The sequence below is a fragment of the Camponotus vicinus genome, unplaced genomic scaffold, assembly GCF_025532165.1.
Source record: "Camponotus vicinus isolate PSW18456_S1 unplaced genomic scaffold, iyCamVici1.0 SCAF_9, whole genome shotgun sequence".
Taxonomy (NCBI): Eukaryota; Metazoa; Arthropoda; class Insecta; order Hymenoptera; family Formicidae; genus Camponotus; species Camponotus vicinus.
In genome coordinates, this window is record NW_028141981.1 from 8,319,730 (window position 1) to 8,344,974 (window position 25,245).

Consider the following 25,245-nt stretch of genomic DNA (forward strand, 5'->3'; position numbering starts at 1 on the left):
ATAATCCAAATATAAGACAAAATAAAACGAAGCGAAATAAAGAAAGATTAAAAGAAACGAAGCAATGCAAAATAAGCTAATGTATAATATAGCAGAGCAAAAATTAGAGCAAGACAAAATAAATTAAAGAGAAATGGGATGAGGAGAGCAAAGCACGAGGAAAGTAAAGTAAAGCGAAATAATGCGAGGAAAATTAAAAGAAGCGAAGGAACGCAGGGCGAGCATAGTAAAGTAAAAATAGAACAATGTATTATATAATAGAGCAATTTATAGCGCGCTGCAAAATAAAGCAAAATATATTGAAGTTAATGAAGCACGGGGTGCAAAAATATGAAAAAAGGGTTCGAAAAAACTTGAAACAAAATACGATATGAAACAAGAATATGGTAGATATTATTATTTTATTAATTCTTAGTATTTCCATTATTGGAAATATTTTGATAGAAACTAGTTTTGGATTAATTGAATAAAGGAAGAGAAATCTTTAGAAAAGGGATAAAATAAAGGAATAAAAGGGAATAGTTTTGATATCGATCACTATATCAAATAATTTAAATAAGATTATAAAAAAACTGCGTAACAATATGGCGAAATACAGTATAACGCGCAAAGAAGATTAAAAGAGATTAAACGATAACTAATGCAATGTATATATATTTATAGCTAGTAATTGTTTAACGCAATTTTCGAAAATAATCGAGAAAATATCCATATTATTTAGACAAATAAAAGCGTTATTCCGGGCGCTGATAATATACGCACCTGGTGAGAAAGGGTGGGAAGCGAAATGGCGACAATGAAAATTCGTTATCCGTTGTAAAATGAAATTTACGCGCCGGGCACGATACAATGGATCATCTCGATCCAAACGTATCGGTTTTTGCACTCGCGAGCCGAGAATTCGACAATTCCGTTCACAAGCTGCGTGTGAAAGATGTGCCGCGTGGATTTATCCGCGAGCGAGTCGCCACAAAAGCCGCCCCTTTCGCCGCTCTCGCGTTTACATGCCAAAATGCGTCGCAAAAATATACTCGCAGCTGCCAGAGTGTTCGATTGAGTTCAAAAGGATCCCAAAGATTTAACGGTTTTACGATCCTAGCGACAGTCCGAGATTGCGAAGATACGACGGATCCAAAGCTTCAGGTATTTAAAGATCTAAAGCTGTGTAACGCAAAGTTATTCCAGGATAAATCGCTGCAAAGAGCGCTCTTTTATTCATTTCGTTTTTTACGTATTGAAATATATATCGCAGTAAGTTTGATATATTTGCTATGTAAATGTTCGAGCGAGTTTAAGGATTTAAAGATCTAAGAGAAGACAATGCAATGAAATGTCGATCTTGCATTTTCAAGAGGGAAATGGAGTAGATCTCGATATTATACATATCAATATTTACTGATAAATTTGATAAATTTTAGAATTTGAAAATCTCTAGATGTTCTTGACATTTCACTATTCGCGACAGATCTACTTAAATATTTAACGACGTAAGTAAGTAACCTTTGAGATCCGACACACAATGAGAATTTATAAAAGAAAATTTAAATCTTTAAATATTTTTACTATACAAATCTACATATATATAATCCAAATATCTTCAAACTCCCAAATATTATATCAAGTTTTTAAATGAATCGTTTTTTAGTCGGTAATTTAGTATTACATTTCACGATTACATATGCAACTTGTAAGCTTCACAATTTGATTAATTAAATTTTAATCATCAGTTATAAAAATACTATAAGTACAGTTAAAATTATTTATTATTATGAAAGGAAAGTATATATAGAACTATATATAACTACTTTTAAATTTAATTTAATCTTTTCAAGCTTTTAAAAAAAATTTTGGAAAAAAAGATTTGATTCACAAAAATAATCCCATAGCTTCTGCTCGTATTTTACGTGTAACTCTGATTTTTATGTACATATATGTATCTTGTGGATTTATGAATCGTATATAATTTCATTGTGTTAAATACAATGGAATATTTTTAATAAAATATTAATAAAATCAACACAACCGTAGCGCGCAAGTCGGCATTCCGACGTAAGAACGAGCGCTTCCATTGTTTGTACTTTCATGTGTGTATAGCTCCTTGGAAAACCGAGTCCATAATTTTAATGTTTTTTCATCCTTTCGTATTTTTTTCTCTCTCTCTCCCTCTTTCACTTTCTCTGCCTTTCTTTCTTTCTCTCTTTCTCTCTTCATATTCTCTGTGTGTTCTCCGTTTCTATTCCTTTATCATCCAAGAACGGGATGAAAGCGCCGACCGCATGAAAGCGCGCCTTTTTGCCCCGGGAAATAAAAATTACCATGTCAGACATAAACCGCGCTCTCTTTCTCTCGATCTTTTTTTCACTACCCCTTGCGAATTTTCTTCCACCTCTTCAAACCCCCTCATCACAATCTATCCCTTCATTCTTTACACCTCACTCCATAAAAGAACAAAGCGTGATGCAGAGTACTGATGCGCTTTATTAGTGTATCCGATCTTCGTTTGGAGGTACTAAAAATAATATTCTTACGTGATCAAGGATTTCAAAAATTTATGAGGTTTTCCGGAATTTTTAGAAATTTATAAGATTTATCAGAATTTTCATTTATTGTATCATATATATTCGTATATAAAATATTTTATATTAAAGATAAATTGCAAAATGATGTAATATAATAACTTTTTTTTAAGAAATGATTTTGAAACATTTAGTAATTAATTTCAAGATTATTTTATGAATTTTGTATAATTATTTTTCTCCTATTCATCTTAATATTAAACTTGAAATAAGTATCATTTATGTATTTGCGAATTCATAATTAATCTATACAATAACATGATTTGTAGTCAAATCCAATTACTCTTGCATGATTAAACCAACTTGTGCCATTTACTTTCACTTTCTATCCTTAATTATCCTCTTTTTCATTTAATTTTTTGTTTAGTGATACGAAATTGAAATGATTTTCTTTGTTTATCACAACAAAATCTATCTACCTTTTTTCTGATAGCTGGATTTTGTCTTTTTAATGAAGAGTTACGTCGAACATTCGAATTCGTTCAAGGAGGAATCGAATTTCGTCGACGACAGGCGGAGAAATCGGTGGAAGCTTAAAAGCTGTCATTCGCTAGTGCGGTCGCAGCCGAGTGCAAGAAGTGCAACGTCGGCTACGTCTCGCCTCGCATTTACACTGGCGAGAGGAGGATATCCTTTCTCGGTTCGCTAGCAATCGAGTATTCCGAAGGAGTTAAATAATTGCTAACTCCCGTGGAAACTTTCCTGCAGGCAGATCGGACACATGAAAGATCGCGGATCAATGACATGGAAAATAGAGGAGGTCAAAAGAATTTCGAAAAGATACGGGAGAATGAGAAAATGAAGGAAAATGAAAAATTGGAAAGATCTTTCTGAAATTTCAGATCTTAAAGGACGAGAAATATATATATATATATATATATATATATATATATATATATATATATATATGTATGTATGTATGTATGTATGTATGTATGTATGTATGTATGTATGTATGTATGTATGTATGTATGTATGTATGTATGTATGTATGTATGTATGTATGTATGTATGTATGTATGTATGTATGTATGTATGTATGTATGTATGTATGTATGTATGTATGTATGTATGTATGTATGTATGTATGTATGTATGTATGTATGTATGTATGTATGTATGTATGTATGTATGTATGTATGTATGTATATATGTATATATAGATATATCAATTGGAAAATTGATCTGAATGAATGCTAATCTGTAGTTAGAAAATAGATAACATATTTTTTTTTAAATTTTAAAGAAAGAAGAGGAAAGAGGAAAGAAAAAACTCAAAGATTGTTAAGTTTCGTGAGAGAGAGAAAGCCGATGAAATTGTGCTGTACATATTATATAAAATGAATGTTACAAAGAAAGTTAGATAGATAAGGAAAGCATAATAAATTTTGAAAGATGAAAAAAAAAATGTGAAAATTATAATTATAGAAATAAAAAATATGTATATATATTCAATTTTATTTAAATTAAAATTTAAAAAAAATTTAAAAAGTGAGAAAATTGAATGATGACAATAAAGAAGAGAAATGGAAATGGATAGATGATGTCGAGATATTGATTATGGCGCGTGCGTCCCACGATACGTGCACGCACACGTGTACACGCAAAACGCATTTCGATACCTCAGACAGTCGGACAGTTATTGGTACTTAGAAGAAGAGCATCGGAGAACCATAAACTTGGACGATCGGAGGTTACGGGGTTTAGGGTTTGTACGAGTGGGTGGGAGTGGCAAGGGGACGTCTCCGATCCGCATGCAGGATGCATCTGCATTTAAAGTGGTTGTGCGCTTGCCAGATATTCCGCTGCGAAATCACGTGATGCGTGATTTCTATTGTTTCCTTCCTTCTCTTTCCTTTCGGATCAACGATGTTTCGATATTTCGCTAGACAACATCGAATTCTTGGCTACCATTGGGATCCAGGATTTTTCCTCGTGGATCGAGGATTTAGATTTCTATTCGTCACGAATATTCCATTGATGTAAATTTATGAGGCCTTTCGAAAAAAGTCCAGGCTTTAAGATTCAGGATTTCCAGAATTTTGGGACAATCTAAAATTCGGAATCTTATATATCTAGATCTAGCGGAATATCCAGCGCTTTTAAGATTCAAGATCCCATTCAATCTTAGCGATATTTCAAATCCGAATTCTGAAGGACTAACGTATTTAGAACTCTTCCTGCAAATTATACGTATATATATGCTTTAAATGTCTCAAATTTTAATAAAAATTAATATAGATATTGGAGCAGAGTAAAAGCAAGTAAAATTTCAAATGAATAATTTGTGACTAAGCTTTTTTCGCTTTAATGATTTTATTAATAATTTCTGCTGTAACCATCTATCATATCTTCATGATATGTAATTTAATTTTATCATCATCGTTAAAATCATCATTAAAAATCGATGCAAAAAATGTAAAATGTTTAAGCATTTCAAATGCATAGATTCATATTTAAAAATGTATTCGGAATTATACTTGCATATGTGTTTCTGCTTTAATACACTACATAATAATGTACAATGTGTCTTTTTATAATTCTATATTGCATTCTACGATTTAATATTCAAAAGTGGAAATGAAGCGGTTAATGTAATTTCGATTTATATTAAAATCTGATTCAATGGATTCGTTTTTGACTGTGTACGCGGCCTTTTAACTCTGAATAATATATCTCCGAGCCATGAACGCGCGGGCAGACGGCGCAGAGGGCTCGCTCTCTGGACGGAAAAAGGCGGCCGGCGGCGATTAAGCTCGGGCGCATCGCTCTCGAAACGCGGTATGAAACGAGACCGGGACGTATCGATGCGCTAGAGTACACTGTAGCATACAGCGTGTGTGAATGGGACGAGGGAAAAATTATCATCGTCCTGCGAAAACAGAGTACGCTCGCTCGCTTCCTCTCTCGCAGATTCTGCGCGCTCAAGATAACTATGCAAATACGTTGGCTCACATTGAGGGCTGACGACGACAAAACCCAAATTCTGACTCCAGCGTTAAAGAGAAGAGAGAGAAAGAGAGAGAATAAAGGTAATTCGTAGACCGGAGCTGTGGGAATACGGAGATTGAAAAAAGGCTCCATCGTGTTTCGTGTGATATTATATGGAAAGATCGTGAGGGAAAAATGTGGAATAAATGATAATGCTTTTCATTAAAAATTCTTAAGTAATTGTCAATTGTTACTCTAATATTTTTCTCATTTTAAAATATATCTTCATTAGCATAAAAATGTACATAAAAACAATAATGCATTTCCAACATCAACAGCATTAAATAATTATGATCAAAAATTATAATCAAATAATTACATTATGAATAATTAAAAATTATTATTATTACAATGATAAAATAATAATTAAAATCTTTTAAAAACATATAGATTTTGGAGTATATCAATTTTTAGTAATAATTTTTATTTTCAATCGTTTATAAGAGAGCTTCTAGATCTATCTTCCGAGATTTTTATTAAAAACAAATTTCTTTCAAAAAATTTGTTGATAAAAAATTATAATTCTTTAGCTTTCGGATTTTCTCTTTTTATTATTTTTGTTTGTAAAAGAATTAAAGATCGTTTATCAATTTGAGTAAAGCCCAACACTTTTAAGGGACTCCTCGTTTTTCGGTTTCTCGCGCTACTAGCCCGAGTTTCGATTCTTTGTTGCATTAAGAGGACGGGACGGAGGAAGGTGCACAGAGTGAATTCCGTCTCGCGAAATCGCGGGATCGGTGGATTTTGCGAGCACGAATATGATAAATCGCGCTATAAAGTATATCCCGAGGGAGGAAGGGTGGCGCACCCGCGCACCTTGTTGCTCAACCGATGACACATGGCGTCGCGACACCATCGCGATTCCAGATTCGCGCATCATTTGTCAGCGGCCGAGCGACACAAAAAATTCAAAGTCCATTCTTTCTTATGTTCCCTCTATCTGCTCGCGATCGTCGATCATTCGCCAACAATGTCGCTGACCGACGCGTGCCGAAAGTCTCCGATTCGAGTTCCTTCCTTCTCATCTTTTTTTTATTATCATCGGTGTAGCATTTCTCACGATGATCGAGCGCACGAAGGATCTGTGCTGATTTATTCGCGAATTGAAAGCATTCTGGTTTGTTGATTCTTAAAGCTTGCCACGATATTTCTAATTTTTCCCATTTACGTGCTAAAAGATTTAAGGATGAATGAAGCATCTATAATTGTACCTAATTTCTATGATATCATAATCACCGACAGATATTTAATTAGAAATTTGCAGTTTTATAGATTTAGTAAAATATGACTTTGTTTCTGGATTATAAAAATATAGAAATGAGTAAATGGATAAATTCTTGATTATGTGATCTTTACATAAAGATATTAAAGTTAATTGAGAAAAAGTATTGAAATAAATATAATAAATGTGATAATAGTAATCATGCGTGAAAAAAATAAAAAATAAAGTTTATTTAAATATATATCTAATTTAAACAGAAGATGAAAAACTATTTAATTTTCTACAAAATCATTATCAATTGCAATAATTATTAATTTTTTATTATTTTATTATTTTTATTATTAATATTTAATAATAAAAATATTTTTATTTCTTAATTAATATTTATTTTGATATAAGTAACTCGCGCACACATATAGAAATGACAAATACAGTAAAATAAAATTTTACTTTTATAAGAAATTTCTAAAGCAAATCTTTTTAGGTAATAATCGATTATTACGTATTATATTATAAAGTGATATAATTTTTTACTGAATAACATTTTCTTTAAAATAATTATATTTATTTTATACGAAAATATATTTTTTAAGAAAATCTTTTGTGCTTCAATTTTTATGAAGTGTTTACGAATTTTATGCCACACTAAATTTACAGAAAATTGAGAAATTCATATAACGTTGGTTATACGAAGTTATGATTTTAAAGTCGGATATGACTTACAGAAACAGGTCGTAATATAAATTCCATACTTAGGAAGAATCAGATTAACATGGGAAAAATGGATGTTAGCATATAACGGAATATGAATATACGGAATATGAAACTGGGAATATTTCTAATTTTTAAATATCTCTTTCCGTCTTTTTAAATTTCTTGCATTTGTCCGAAATAAAATTATCTGCATTAAAATATAATATTTTATTTCGAAAAATATTTAATTTTTAACTGCATGAATTTTGTTTTTCAGTAATTATTTGAAAATCATTGATATAATAATTTACATCACAAAATATTCTATATTATATATTACTTATAGCAAAAATATAAAGAAAATTCTAGGATACTATTTCGTACTAAAAAAATTAAATATAATTTACATATCATTAAAAGTAAAATTTTGGCGCGTCACCTATTATGTTTTCAAAAATTGGAAACAAAAATAAATTTTTTGCTATATCAATTATCAGATCAATGACGAAAAATTATTTAATTTTTATGCTGTAATGCAGTTGCATAGTATACAAGAATTTCCATTACAATGATCATTAGCGCTTTTTGCGATTTACATGGAAAAGGATGAGGATCGTGACGCTCAACGTATCGCGCGCGGAAAATTTCGCCGGCGCGTATTTCGGCGTCTAACTTTTTATATGGCGTTTCCACGCGCGACGAAATGGCGTAGTAAATCCTCGTTTCGCGAATTTAGTTCCGGAGCACGAATAATAAAGCGCGGACGTATCTTCGCTCAGCGTTTTGCCGCTGCCGGCAAGTACGAATGCATTTCGAAAAACTGCTTACGCGCCTCGCGTGCTCCGCGAGAGTTCGCACGCACTACACCACCGTTTTGTGCGGCGATGACGTCGCGAAAAATAATATCTCGAGACAAAGAATTGAACGCGTGAAATTATTATATCCATTGTTCCACCCATCTGGTTAAAAAAGTGCAAAATTTATCGGACTACGTTGAAAATCGCGAATTTTTAATCTTTATGCTTATATAACGACTAGGGTGTTAATTTTAATTTAATTTAATTAACACATTGGTTGCCATGTGTATACAATTTGGTATTACAAAACCGTATGTATGATTTTGCATACACATGCATACATTTCCTAATATCTATAACTCCTATGTATATATGTATATATTCATTTATGTATTATATCGCTTCTCTATACGATGTATTGTTTAACGTGATGTGGAAAATTAATCTTTTGTTAGTAATGATTTCTAATTTTATATTATTTCATGATAATTGCATTAAAAATTACTATGTGATATCGAAACCAAATTACGAAACTTTTCATAACAATCAATTGCGTTTAATAATTATTTTCATTTCAATCAATGTATTAATTTAAAACGTAAACTCATTAATTTATTTTGTGCACAAATATATTAAGAATATTCAATGTGTTGTGTTCGCAATTTTTCCAACAAACAAAATATAACTTGTAAGAATAAAAAATATTAACTTTTTTTAACTTATCTTCATCATAAAAAATCCAGTTCAGAGAGAGATGTGCAATACAATTAAATGTCAATTTATTGTTCTTCGGAATTTATTGTTTCTATTATCAAAAATTGAAATTTGAAATGGAGATATTAATTTAATTTTATTATTTAAATTATTTTCATTCGCGAAAAACATTTTAATATTACATAAAATCAACAAGGCAATTAATTGTTTTAGTATATTGGTTTAGTATACTTTACATATGGCAACTGGCACTTTTATACTTTTTGATATTTTTAAATTAAGCTCTCTATGGTATAAATTAATACATAACCGCAGCAAATAATTTGGGAAACACTTTGTTAAACTCAAACTCGAGAAAACAATTAATTGCTTTAATTATTTTTATAGCGATATAAGCGTTTAAATATTTTCGACATTTACTTTGCGAACAATAAGTTTGAAACTTATGATAACATTTAATTCGGATATTATAGTAAATATGACAATTAATTCGGATATTATAATATTTTAGTAGCAGTTAATTCAAGGAAATAATTTGATATTGCTAACTGCTTATATGCATATACATATACACACGCGCGCGCGCGCGCGCGCGCACACACACACACACACACACACACACACGCTTTTCACACACACAACTTTATTGTTATATAATTATATTTCCTATTACTGCACATATATTATATATAAAACTTTAAAATTTTTGAAATCTATTTGTAATATTTTTGCGTAATTAATTAATCATTAATTTGTTGTTTACTGTTCATTGTTTATGATTTGTTATAAATATTTTTCTAAGGAGAGGAGATAATAGTGTTACATCAATTTCTTTGAATAAATTTCTTACTAATTAATAGGAATGCGAGATTATAGCTATAAACTTAATTGTACTGTACAAACTGAATTTGATTTCTCGTTGTAAAAATGTCTAATAAAGATATAATATTAAGATTTAAACTAATCGCAAAAAATTAATGTACGAGCATTATAAATTCTTGAATTATAAGCAATATGTGTGTGTGTGCGTAAAATTTAAATTTCTAGCAGTTAAAATTTAAAAATGTTAATAAAATAATAACAAAATCTTCTTTGTTTAATGTTTAATGTTTATTCTCTTTCAATATGATTTGTCGAGAATGGAAAACATCATCACGAATATCAGCAAATTTTTATTCAAAATAAAATACATATGTTTTCCGTAGGAATACTACGTTTGTATCATGGAAAGAATGTCTGAAATGTCAGATACCATTATATAAAGCACGTTTAATTGTATTTATTCGTTTTGTTGTCCGCAGGCAACACGATGCAATAGAAAAGGTTAGTATATAAAATCCTAATTTAAAAGTTAATTATAAAAATGTTCGAGATATTTGATATTAAAAACTCGTAAGAAAAAGCTTATCTAAATAAAAAAATGAATAACAAATTTGATTTTAAACTGACCAAAGAATTTGTAGATGATAGCAAAAGAAAAATAAGTTGTGAAAGAGAGAAATTTACAGAACTCTTTGTTCGCGATCGCTTATAATCTAAAATTTATTAATCCTTCCGTAGTTTTATTAAGAAAACAAATTCATTAAAGAATCTGAAGATAAAAAGAAACATGGAACATTATATATGTAATTAAACTGATTATCTCATCCTGATGAACAAGCTTTTATAAGCCATAAGCTTGCTGAAATTGAAGTGTTAGACACTTCAGTACTTAATAGACATCTGAGTTTGAAGAGAGACTCTTGGAATCTTTTAGATATATCTTCGTAAGTTGTTGGAATTTATCATATTCATAGAATTCATTAGATTCTTAGAATTTTTAAATTTTTCTCTATATATCTTGACTAATTTTGAAATTTTAAAATCTTTTTTAAATTATATAATTTAAAAATCACACGATTTAATTCATTGTATTTCTTTAAAAATCTCAAAAACTTTTTGAATTCTTAAAACACTTTTTACTTGAATATTACTTAAAAAATAATTACACACATTAAAAAAAATTTATATAATTTATTTTATTCTTCAATCTTTTATTGAAAAAAGAATTTGTCTTTAAATGATTGATTTTATTTTTCAATATTTTATTAAGAGAAAAATGTGTCTTTAAATGATTCATTTGTGAATTTTGAGTTTGCATTACTAAACATTTTAAAGTGAATAAAAAGTTTCACAAGAGGAGAAACTCAGGTTTTAATAAAAATTAAACATAATAATATACCGTTTGATAAAGTAATGGGAAATGATTTCTTCCTGCAACATTTTCTCCCTCCTTCCCTCTTAATTTAACGAGACGCATAATGTAACAGTATCGGAACAACACAACAACAAGTTTGTTTACGTTTTGCGACAATTTTTCCTCCCCATGTTTTGCATCAGTCCGTACTTTCGCTTTGCCGTAGTCGCCCGCGTAAAATTCGTTCTTCTCTGCTACCATCTTCTGCGCTTTAAACGGAGGAGGGTTAAATTGAAGGGTGCCTTAGCGAAACAGCGCTAATACCACATTCCATCCTCGAAAAAGAAGCACTCAGTCCGTACCAGCTCGTGCCACCTTTCACCCTTTCTGTCCCCCTCCCCCTTTTCACTAACCCCTCTTCTAATATGCAGTAAAGAGACTCACGTTCAAACTTTGAGCAGTAATTAATCTTGGATATTACTCATTTTCGATATTGCGTGGGACGAAGTTTTTCCGCTACCGAGAAATACCATCGACCGGGACTCACTGTCTTTACTAAAATTATGTCATTAGTTAATATTTGGATAATTATTAGTAAAATGACAAATATATATATATATACACATCAATTAACATATTTATTAAGGAATTATTATATTGATTGATTAAATTATTATAGTACGTTTCATATTAATCAACAAATATACGTAGAAAATCAGAATGATTTGATTAACGATAAATTTTCTAATCGTGCAATTGTATTACAATTTCCTGGACATTTATTACTTAATTTCTTCTACAAAGATATAATTATAATACAATTCTCGCTTTCTACGAATTCTATGAAATGCATTTCTAATATCCTTACGCAACTATATCACGATATCATTTAAATATTATAATATAATTATAACACTATCATAATATAACTAAAATGCAATCACGATATGATCAAAGCGCAATCATAATATAATTACAAAGTTGTAATTACTAGCGGATCAATTCATGTCGTTGATTCTAATGGGATTCAATTGTTAAATTCCGTCGCATTCGGTGGAATCGACTATGTAACGAAATATACGTCACTTGGTATCACAATTAGACTGATACTGATTTAGCACTAATGCCCAAATGATAATCATATGATAGCAGTACCATGAAATTGGAGTACTTATCGATATTATCGCTAGTATTATCAAACATTTTCAGATAATTAAGTAACGAATGAAGAGTCGTACAAGTCAACATTGATTAATTCTGCAAATTGTGAATAATAGTAAAATTATTAATTGCCAAAATGTGGATCCTAAATTTAGCGAAAAAAATCAATCATATGTATTTTTTATGTCGTTAAAAATAAATATTTAAAATATTCGATGAAAGACGTCACATTTATTTAAAATATATAACGAGTTATTGTTATTTACCAATAAATAGTATTGATATAAATAAAATTTCACACAAACAATAAAATAAATAAATAAATAAAACCACAGAATGTAATCAATGTTACTAAATCTAAAATTTTAAGATATTGAATAATATGATATGAATAATGATAATTCCATTTATCGTAGTATGCTTTTAACGAAAAGCAATAAAATTCCATTTCCATTCAACCATCAGATTTTGTTTATTGCTTCGACCATGAAATTGGAACGTCCACACCGACAGGAAGTGCAACAACGGCGAGGAAGAAACGCGTACAGGACGAGATTAATAGCCATGCGGCACGTTAGCATCGCATCGAGATAATTAACATACCGTATTTACATAGACATTAGACAAACAGTTGATTAGAAAGATATAGGCGGCCGAGCGGTCGCCGTTGGCGTGCTGTTGTAAATACAGCTGGTATTCCAGCAGATAGCCTCCGTGATTCATGGGGGACAGCCGCCACACGATCTATAGATCCACCCTCCGATACCGAGACGTCCCACCTATCCACCCTCCGACAACTTCAACCCTCCACCCTTCAGGTGCTGGCGCACGCGAACAGTCCATACGTTTCACCTGGATAAGGCGCGTCCGTAATCTATGGATTACCCCGAAGAAGTTAATGAAGGTACCCCAGTGGGAGCGAAGGGCCGAGTCAGTTACTGAAGGAAGTCGTAATTTTGTCGGAAATTTGGAGAAATTATCGGTCAAGAATTATTAGTCCGGGAATAGAGGAAGAGAAAAAGAGCAACGTTTATATCGAAACAAATTCGAGTAAGATTTAAATGTAGATCGCCAGTCGCGGTAAAGATTCCCCAGCGTTTTTATATTAAAAATGACATCTGAATTCTCAAAGGATACGAGAAATGTTAAAAATTTTATTCTAATGTAGAATATTGAAATTGATTATTCAAATATATACGGGTGTTCTATTATGTCTTCTTTTCCTTTAATCAATATTGACAGTTTTATCTTTTATTTCTTCTTTCAATACGAAGATTTCATATCTTATATTTCAGTAACTAAATGGATCAAAAGTCTTGTGAAAGAGAAGATGAGACGAAGAGTTTTTGATTATTATATTAAATGTAAGATTTTTACTTCACTTTTCATTTGAGATTTGATTCGTCTAAAAATTCCCTAATTATTTATAATTTAACCATTGATTTCTTTATATTTTCGAACAAATATCACTTTAAGTGATTTGATCTTTAGTATCTGTAGTTTTAGAACAAGTTTATTGTAACGAGAAAGTAGAAGACATCATAAGTTATCATTATTAACAATTGATAAAATATCAAATTTATCCAAAATTTTCCTATTCATTTAATTTTTGTGAACGTTTAAGTGCTCGATAAATAACAGTTGAAGTTAGAAACGATATTACTTTCCGATACTGCCAATAAGTAGACTTAGAGGCAAAACGACAGCTGAAATATTTATGTCGTAAACATACGCACGAACAAAGTACGGCATAGTGGCGGCGCATTATGCGGTTATATACGCGCAGCGATTACTCGACGTAAGACACAAATCCGATACTCCATCATGGTACAATGCACGCTTGTTCATGGAGCCATAAAGGAACGTCGCGATCACGTAAATGATGAAAACCGAGATGTACGTGCGGTCGGTGACGAACAGTGGATTTTTCAATTCTTCATCGATATATATATATATATATATATATATATATATGTATATAATGTATGTATGTATGTATATAAAACTGTGAGTGTTGCAGATGTAAAAATATACGACTCGCGCTTTATTTAGTTACTGACAATTGCTGATAGAAAAGAAATTTTCTTTTATAAAATTGTGTGTAATAATCTATATTATTTCGTAGTGTACATAAAGTAATTTTTAATTACTTGTATTATTTAATTATTTAGTTATTTATTTTACATAGTCATATATAAATGAATTAGTTTTATTATATGCAGTTTTATATATAAATAAATTAATTTTATTATGCAGTTTTTATTATATGTAGTTTTTTTCTAGAAACAAATGATATTTTACGGTAATGATTGCTGTATTAAAATATGTTGTATTAATTATAGCAGTTGTTTTATATATTTTAGCACATTTTTAATACATTTTATCTGAAATTATTATATGGACATATACATATTTTTATACATAAAAAATATATATTTATAAATGTACTTTTATACTAAAAAATCTATTTTTTCAATAAAAAATGTAATTTTTTGTTTTTCTTTATATATATATATATATAAATGCATATAAGATTTCTGTTATTAAAATATAATTATCAGAAAAAGGATATTATTGTTTGATTCTTTTTATTACGAATTAATCATTCTTCATTGTATTTTTCGAGGGAGATTTCTTACGAGCAACGTGTACGATATACAAAATATCAATAGCGCCGCCAGCAACAAAAGTTGCTTGTTTCTTCGGCGCCCGATGCAGTTAATATCCATCGTGTTATATTCGCATTGTGTCGTCTACATGATTTGTATAAACAATTGAATCGTTTGTTTTGAAAGAGACTTCAGTCATATTTTTTAGCAAATTGAGTTAACAGTGGTTTTGATATAAATTTCCTCTATATTGCATTTACAAAAATACAATGTTTCACTTTAGAAATATAGTTAATTTTGAAATTAATATCAGCAATAATAATTGCAAATAATTACACATATAATTTTATCTTTGATGAATATTATATTTTAATGTAAAAAAAATTTTTTTTTCTATTCTTTTTTTCCTTCTTTTTCGTAAATATTACTAATGTTAAAAATTTGTAAGTTAGAAAATAAGAAGATTTGTAAGTTATTGTTTTGCAAAAATGTTTGATAGAGGATGGACAACATTTTATAAAAAATTATGCATAAAAAAGCCAATAAAATTGTTTGACAAGTACATAACGCAAGTGCACACACACTATGTTCATATTCAAAACTATTTTTCTTGCAAATTACGTGACGAACAAAAAATTCTTTGTTTTTTTAAACTACATTTCTTCTACAAAAAATTATTTCTTCATATATTGTGCCATAATTTACAGCTGTACAAGTCACGCTATTCTGTTATATTTTGATAGATGTGTAATTAAGTCCCATACTGAATCATAAGTGGTAGATCGGTCATAAAACATTGAGGGACCTTGAGTTGAGGGTTCCCTCAGTCACGAATGATGGGTTAGCCACAAGTACAGCATCTATATCTACTAAACCGAGAGACCCAACTGCTATATTATTATGTTGAAGCTGTTTATTTGCAGTAACAAAGATCACGTATCTTTTATAATTATAGATTACAAAGTATTATCTATTTATTTATTTTATGCCAAGTAATATGCGAAGACGAGCTATTCTTAAAATTTTATTAGCAGAAAGTATACGTAATAGAATAAATTTTGTTAAAAAACAAAATTTTTCTTAAGAAACAAAAACTACGTTCATAATTTTAATTTCATAATTTTGACAAGCGAATCGAATATAAACGATACGTTTGTCCATAGTCCCAAGATAGATATCATTCGGGAGCTCTCGGTACTTCGAGAAATGACACTGCAATGCGTAAGTGAGGGAGTACCTAAGGGGTCCTTTGAGAGTTTTTTAGCGGGAGCGAGAAATAGAGAGAGATAGAATTAAAGGACATTTGAGTGGCAATTGCATAATATGGATGTCAGTTTCAAATGTTATCAATTTTGTTAATTGCAGTTAATTTCAATATCTCTAACGAACCAATATATTCCGATATAAACAAAGAAAATTATAATTAATCCGCTTAACGCAGATATTTATTACACATAAAATTGCATTATTTTTTCCGCGTGCATTTAAAATTTAATTCGAGAATTTTTTCCCTTACCTTTTTTCCCTTACCTTTTAGTATCAGATAATTTTGCAACAATTAATCTATAAAATTGCTACGTACTCTCCCGACTACCGCTAATGCTTTTTATCCGAGAAAGAATATCCATTACCGATGTACGACGTACTGCACGTAATTATCTTAACGCGCGATAATTTCGAGATTTTTCAGGAAAATTTCGAACGCGGTAAAGCGAGCGCGGCAGAGCTCCGGCTCGATTATCGCAACTAGGGCGTCGCGACGCGGACAATAAATAATGCGACGCTAATAAACCCGGCCGCGTACACGGCGCGTACGATGCAATTTCACGTGGGAATGCGCTCCTCTTTTTTTTTCCGCGCGAGGCGACGTCGCGCGCGCGGTGCGGTGCGGTGCGGTGCGGTGCGGTGCGGTGCGGTGCGGTGCGCTGCACCGCGTCGCGACGCGGCGCGGCGCATTGCTCGTTGTTGCATGAAACTGTGTTGAGCGGAAAAGCGATGCCGACTTATGCAAACGACGCGCTTTACGCGCGCCGCTTACGTCGCGACGCGCTTAACGAACACCGTGAAAGTAATACAACACCGTGTGAGAAGCCGATCATTGGATTTTTATTACATTATTTAAATACTCCACCCTCTTCTCTCTCTCTCTCTCTCTTTCTTTGTTTTCCTCCTTTTTATCGCGAGATATAATGAAAAAATTCTCTCCTTGTAAATTTTTAAGTTTAATTACGATTCACAGTTGTTCTATTTTTCATTTCGATCTGTTTCTTTTTTATTTTTTTATCCACTTTGCCCATTTGCCTACCTTTTATCTACTTTGCCTTTGTATATTTTTTATCTAATCTCTTCTCGCTATTAATGTTCTCAGATTTTTTAAATATAAGAATATTGTATATATTCGTACGTAATTAGTAATATAGATTATATATATATATATATGTATGTATATATATATATATATATATATATATATATATATTTGTTCCAAATCATTTATATTGATTTCTTAAAAAAAAAATTTATCATTCACAATTTATCAAGAATTTCATAAAATTTCCCTCACTAGAAATAAAATCGTAATTGAATAATTTTTTAAACGAAATATATTCTGTGAATAAAATGCCGTTATCAACTGGCCGATCAATAAACTATCCAAATATTTAAAATATCGCGACAATTAAAATATTGCATAAAAAGTCCGCGATTTTGCGGAACAGTTTCCACCCTTATCGTTTTTTCATTATTATCTCGTAAAAAAAAAAACTTTATTTTTGGCCGCGTTTATTTTCCGAGAAGCGAAATACTTTAAATTTACAGTGAAATTTAATAACTCGCCGAACGCAGAGGGAATTTATATTTTTGTTAATTAATGCGCGGCTCGCATATCTAACTGGCGTTATTCCTGTTTTTCTTTGAGAGCTAAAAATTAAATTTTTAAGCAGATTAAAAGGTAAAATAGTTTTATCTAATCACACGAGTATATTCAGAAAAATTAATGAATACGATGAAATTCGATAATACCGTTGTCAATTGCATCACATAAATAAATATCGCGTCTTGTTGAATTCTATCATGAATTTTCGATGATTGATGATACCGCACAAGTATGTTAAACAATCAAAATGGCTGCTGGGTTAATCGATAACAGTATTTATTTACAGACAATTGTATGTTTAACTGTCGTATATCATTGTTGTTCAGTTATCCCTGCTTGCAACTACGTTATTTATTAGGGATATCGCGAAATGCGAACTCTTGAATATGTAATCCTAAACATTAACATTATTAGAAGTTTTAATGGTTATCAGTAAAAAGAGAATAAGAATCCATAAAAATATGCATATAAAAAATGTTATTAAAATTTATTTTCGATGATAACTTATTCTGATAAAATCAATGATTGTCCTCATATCGATCAGCATTATATGATCGAGCATGCTATATAATTCTTGGATTAATTTTAAGCGGTTTTTACATCAGTAGGATTTTGATTGGAAGCTTAGTTGTTAATTCTTTTGCTCTCACTGTAAACTGCAGTTTATGTCCGTTTCACGATTTATTCCCGCTCTGAGAAGATCATTGTGAACCTTTATTGCCCATTGTGAAGAATAGTTTGCAGATGCCAGTAACATTTCCCCTGTTACATGGTTCTCAAATATACCCGGAACACGTGCCAGAGTACCTCATGTCATAACGTGTTATTGTAATATGTAGAGTATATTTCTGTTGTATAAAATGTGTGTATTATATGTGCATATCAAGTTTAATTAAATAAAATTAAAATCTTGTCAAAATAAAATTCATTTAAAATTAAACGAAGAAATTTTATTGCGTAATTTTATCTGTGATATTTTCATCATAAAAATTTCTTGGGGAGCAAACTCATCTATCGCATTTTTCGATATGCGTGTATATATATATATATATATATATATATATATATATATATATATATATATATATATATATGTTGAAAAATGCGATAGATAATTTTATCTTCCAAAAAATTTTTACTGTGAAAATGCAGTAAAATTACGTAATAAAATTTAACTCTTCGTTTAATTTTAATGGATTTTATTTTGATAGAATTTTAATTATATATATTACAATATATCATTGCGCGTGCGCATAATTAAGACATAAATATATTACATATTTTCAAATTGTGTATCTTGATCTATTTTTATGAAAATAAAATTATTAAATTCATTAATTTGTAAACGTTACATACACAAACACACACATAAACATATGTACATTACATTTTTGTTATAAGAATATTGACTTCCTATTTGTCAATATACGCGACAATATGATACTGCATCAGTTCGCGTCGTAACGTGGCTTTGGGTTGCAGTCACACGAATGCTCGGAGATTTTTAGAACAACGTAAAAACCTTCGTGCCTTCGTCTCTCAGAGCCTCCTCGGATTCTCTCCGTCTTCTCTTTCTCCCTCTCGTTTTCTCTCGCGAGAATTACGAAATCCCCTAACACGTCGCGAATAATGCACACCGGTGCATCCGGGATGATGCGGATACGCGAATGCGTGCATGCGTGAATACGTGCGTGCGTGTTTCATGTCTCGTCGCTCGTTCGCGCGCGATCGAGTTTGCTCGCTCGCGCTCGCACACGTCTACGCGCGTGTCGGCTCGCTGAAATTTAATTTGTCTCGACACAAAACTGGTTCCGTTTCCATTTTCTATTCCTGAAACACAGAGTCTGACGCGGGGATAAGCCAGAAATCGGAGCAAAAAGCGAAAATCGCGAAAAATAAGAAATTAAATCAAAGATATCTCGCGCGGAATATCGGACTTTTTTTATTTATGAGATTAAATCTTGATATTTCGAAAAAAAGGAAGAAAAATAATTAATTGGCGAGTCGTTCAATTTGTGAATGGTACTCGGTAAGTGAAGAGCGGCTTGCACTGACAAGAACAATTGACATTTTAAAATAAAAATTTAAGTAAAATTATTTTCTTCTTTCTTTGTTACAGTTTCATCTTTCTAATATAAAGCATTTGCATAGCTGTGATCACGTAGAATACTTTTATTTATTTCTAAAATATGCTGATAGAGCTTGTCTGTTAAATTTAAAACACTATGTTAGTACAATTTTATATCTTATGATAGTTTGTATTTATTTTGTGTGTGTATGCGCGCTCGCGTTAACACAAAAGAGTGCATGCATTTGTAACTGCGTAAATCTTAAATCTTTCAAAATGGACAGTCGATTGCTGCTCACGTAAGTTCATAAATCGAAAATGGACGGTATCGCTTTGTTTCGAGCCAAATATTTAAATATTTCATCTTCCCTCCCTTAAATAAAATAGCAACGTTGTTACTATCGGCTTTGCACGTATTGAGAGACTCTGTGACCAAAACAAAAATGCTCGACTAGAGTACCCAATTCACGAGAAGAAGTAGATATTTATTTGTTAGCAACATACGATATCGATTGTTGTTAACCAAAAAGAAAATATCTAACAGCTACAGCCTTAATAATATAATAAATCCAGTATGTGTATACTATAATATGTATAAGTATGTATATATTATATATTAGAGTAGATCTAGTATGTATATACCATGTTTAGATAGAAAGTGCATAGATATCTAATATATACGTATCATATTAAACATTGATTTTTTAATAATTTTAAAATCTTTTTCTTTTTAAATATCGCAAAACATTAGACATTCTACATATAATACGTAAAATACTTCGTACATATGATAGAAATAGCTTGGTTGTAATAATAAAATTTCGTACTTTGCATTTTTCTTATTTTTCACAGAAAAATCTCTCTTTTATCTTCTTTCCACTAATAACAAATGAAATTTTTTATTATAATATTTTCCTCACTATATCAAACTATGAAAATTCGATTATGATTGCAAACTACGTATTTTAAATTTTAATAATTAAAAATTACATGCGTTTTGAATTAGAGCTTTCAAAATATTCGATGGAAAAATAAAATTTTCAGTAGATAATGAAAAACATTGAGTATCGCAAAGCATCGCAAGGGAAAAATATCGATGTGACTAAAGTATATCCATACACCTTCTGCATCTCTATGCTCCACGTCTTTATCCACAGATCTCTCTGCATACGCTTGATCGAAGGACGCAACCAGGAGTATGGCATCCTTGGATGCATTCTCGCGGAGGCTAATGTACGAACATTCGTGCATTCGTTCTCCGTTTTATTTATTCGTACTTTTATTTCTGAGATAAACTCTCCTCTTGCCTTCCATCCATAGCGTCTTCCTTCCAGCAGATTTCCGTCTTATTGTGTCGCCTAGCGTTTCTCTTATCAGAGAAACGCTCGTGAAAGCAACGTCGAAGGAAGACGCGCGTCGGCATTTCTGTTTGAGAGATTTCGTTAAAGAATATGTACGCGTTAGCGAAATAATAATAATAATAAAACTGAAAAAAGAGGGAATGAAATAAAGCTAACTTTAATAAAAATAAATAAAACGGATATCAATTTAAATAATAAAAATAAATGTAAAGATTCTTAGAGCGTAAAAGAATGAAATTACGTACATAGTTCCGCTTTAAACAGATGAATGGTTGAATTAATTTTGCATGTACAACAATATAGATAATCGATGTTTTTTACTGCAGTTATTTTTAAAGAGACAAACATTGTAAATGAAATTTCACATAAATATTTAAGCATCAAAACATTACCACTGAATTATGATCTATATATTTTTTTTAATAATATATTAGATTTTGCATATTACAAGCATCAAAACATTATCACTGAAAATTATGATTTATATTATACTTTTTTAATAATATATTAGATTTTGCATATTAAAAAAACACATCACGACATATCAATGTTAAATCTCGCGTGAAATTGCACGAATATTCGCACATTTTGTACATAACCAATTATCTTGATATAATACTAACCTTAATACGACGCGAAGACCTCCCGATGATTTATTCGATGATTTGGAAAAACGGTAATCCTTGGAAGTACCAGATTAACACTCGCGATACGTTTCGATGTACGAATTTATACGCTTGAGTAAAAAAAGAGTGCCGCGATTAATTACACAATCACGTATTTCAATCGCATTCAACACTCCTGAAATATTCGTATTCACGTGTATTTATTTTTGACACTCCCGATATATTAATCCGATATTAAAAATTACAAAAATGCGGAGATATGTACGTCGTATCAAGTATGTACGTTAAAAGTACACGACGACAATTAACAATAAAAAACTTATCGTGTGCTCGCGCGACGAGCCGCGTAAACATCAATATCAAGGTTAAGGACGTGACAACTGTGTTCGCGCGTTATATTATAGGTTATAAAATACTTCGTATAATCACGATTTTACACCAACCGCATACGCGTAATTATACGCGTATGATATGTAATTCGATATTTTCGACGTTAATTCATGCGTATTACCGATATTTGCCGCGTAAAATCACGATGATGAAATGTATGCATGTACGTACTTGTCGCCGGTTTCGACATTTATCACGGAAATCAAACACTCCCGATTCTCGATTGCATTAATTTAACGTTTTACGATAACAACACGACGTTTAAGTCGATTTAAGTCGGTATTTTCGATATTAATACGTACGCAGAGTTTATTTTTCTACGACGAAATTCCACGAAACGCGCCAAAACACCCTCACTCGACGACGACGCGACAATTAATGACAAGCGGCAACTTCCCGTGGTTTGAAGTTACATGAGTATTTGATCCGGTATTTTGAATCTTGCTGGAAGATCCCGTGGAGTTGGAGTTGCATTAATTAATCCGATATAAAGATCATTCGATACTCGCTTTTTTCATGCCGTAGATTCAATTCCGTAGATGCAAACCACTTTTGATTTGTAAAAATTGCGTGAACCGTAAGATGATTAATACGAATTTTCAATAGACACGCGCGGTTAAAATTCTTACGCCATAAATTATTTATACTCTAGACGTGCCTCTCACCTACAAAATAATCAGTTATGATCTAATTGCAGACGGAAATCGCAAAAAGTTATTAATTTGTCATGAAAAGACATCTTTATGTTTCTCGAAAAATTTGATTGATGAAAGAGAATCGTATACATGTAATGTAACATCGTAATATATCGTGTAACATCGGATAAAGTATCATGTAAAATATTAATTAGTGTCGCTATTTAATTGAACTGATATCAGATTGCTCATCGATTGTTGGAATATTTGATTTTACGGTAAGTAAACTTTGCTATAATTATTACGTCACGTTGTCACGTGTTATATGTTACGTGTTGCACATTAATCAATTTTATTAATTATTACATATCAAATTTATCTCTTAAATGATGAAAATATTAACATGTATATTTAAATGAATACATAATATTACATATATTCCCTTAACACTTTTTATCTACTTTTCCGACGAATCAAAGTAGTATTCCTACAATTTTTAAAAAATTCGTTGTTTTAGAAAATATAAATTATTAATTGCAAATCACAGAGTGGCGCACGAAATCACGAAATGGCGATATATATGTCATAGGAACAATAGTACCCCACTTGGCATGCACAAATATTTCGAAGCGTTTGCTTGATTAATCAAGCAAACGCAAGGAAATTGTTTGTTCTCTCTTGATTGGTCAATTAAGCGCTTCGAAACATTTGTAACGTCAAGTTAGGAGTGCATTCTACGGCATATAAAAGAAACACAAATATAAATGTTAATATAATTAACATTTCGCATGCCATGTGACAAACAAAAATATTTCTTTTTGCGATTTGAAGGAATTTCGAATGTGCCGCGCATTGTTAGGGAAAAAATACGAAAGCGAAGGCGAATCGATATTCAATAAGTGCAGCGCCATCTTTGTATCTGACAATGAGCTAATCGCCCTGCAATTGGCGCGATTTTTGCCGATTAAGGTGGGCTCGTAGCCGCGAATTAATTAATAGAGCGCTGAATCGAGCGTCAAACAAACGCCGTATCGGGTTAATTAACGTGATTTCAATGCATATAGAGGATGCATTATTAATCGAAAATTCGTAGCGTTGCTTTGTCGAATGCCATTTGCAAATTCAAACCGTGAAGTTGCCGTTATTGTCATTAGTCGTCGCGTCGTCGCCGAGTAAAGACATTTCTTGCGTCGTGAAAGTGAATCGTATTGTGCGTAATATCAAGATTACCGGATTATGCGCGGTAAATCGTACAAAGTCGATTAAATAGCGTCGAGGTGTAATATCTAACTGAAAGCATCGGAAGTATTACATCGAATTCTGTGAATACCGAGACATCTAACAAGTAATTTCATCATTATTATCGCGTTCTCCCCCCGCGCCTCGCGTATTTTACTCGGCAACAATATGTGCAGAAATTAATATCGTGATATCGAGTTACTAATATTCGAAAAGCTCAAACTGCTACTTGATACCTTATTACATGTATTGCGCGTTATTGCATACAAAGTTGCTACGTATTTTATAACGCAAGGAAAAAATGTAACAAAGTATTTGGCGCGCGTCGCGTTTATAACCTTCACGATCGCAAGTTTATAAACACTCACGACTTGTACCTCAGTTGTCGTCGTGTCGTCGTATTGTTAGCACGTAATCGAGATATTTTCGTGTTTCCGTGTTTTTTACGCGTTATAAGAGTGAATCTTATATGGATTGTGTGTATTAATTTATCGGGAGTGCCGTATTGACAACGTGTATGTGATTTATTATATTATACTTTCACGTTCTTCTCACGATTTTTAATTTGTCGAAAATCGAGTGCGTAGAAATATCGGGAGTGTCGGATATAATCGTTTGATACAGTTCTTATTAATTTTAATTTACGCGAATAAATTCACTGCGTCGCAAGTGTTGATCTACTTAATCTACTATTCTATTCCAAGGAGGTGCTCCGGTATTATTCTAATTGTCGAGTATTACAGCATCGATCATCAAGAGGTTTTTGCATTGTATTAATTAAGGTCAGCATATTATAATAATCAAGATTTTTAATAACGATTATCAAAAAAAGAAAAAAAATTATTATTTTATATATAATTTTCTTATGAGATAGCGATTTTTGCATTTGCGAAAAATATAACGTGAGATTTGTCGATATTTTTAAATCGTACAACGTTTGATGTTTCAAAAGATCTTTCCTATCTATGCATTTTTCGCGCAAAAATCTGAAAGATTGTAAGCGCACATATACCTACATGAATGCATGCATGCGCATTCCACCGCGCGTTTTCCCATAGCAATCAAACGACTAAGCCGATTATAGCAATCAATATGTCAAAAAATCACGTGCG

At 31.3% G+C, this 25,245-nt stretch overlaps 1 protein-coding gene across 3 annotated transcripts in view; it reads left to right on the forward strand.

Annotated features, from left to right (window-relative positions):
• LOC145977348 (uncharacterized) overlaps positions 1–25,245 on the forward strand; it is a 169,303-nt gene that overhangs the window by 5,975 nt on the left and 138,083 nt on the right. Inside the window, exon 1 of one of the 3 annotated variants that reach the window (XM_083109259.1) lies at positions 24,058–24,915. The exons of the other annotated variants lie outside the window; for them this stretch is intronic. The gene's annotated coding sequence lies outside the window, so the exon portion shown is untranslated. Of the gene's footprint in view, positions 1–24,057; positions 24,916–25,245 lie in introns of those variants that run through there. 3 annotated transcript variants of the gene reach the window in all.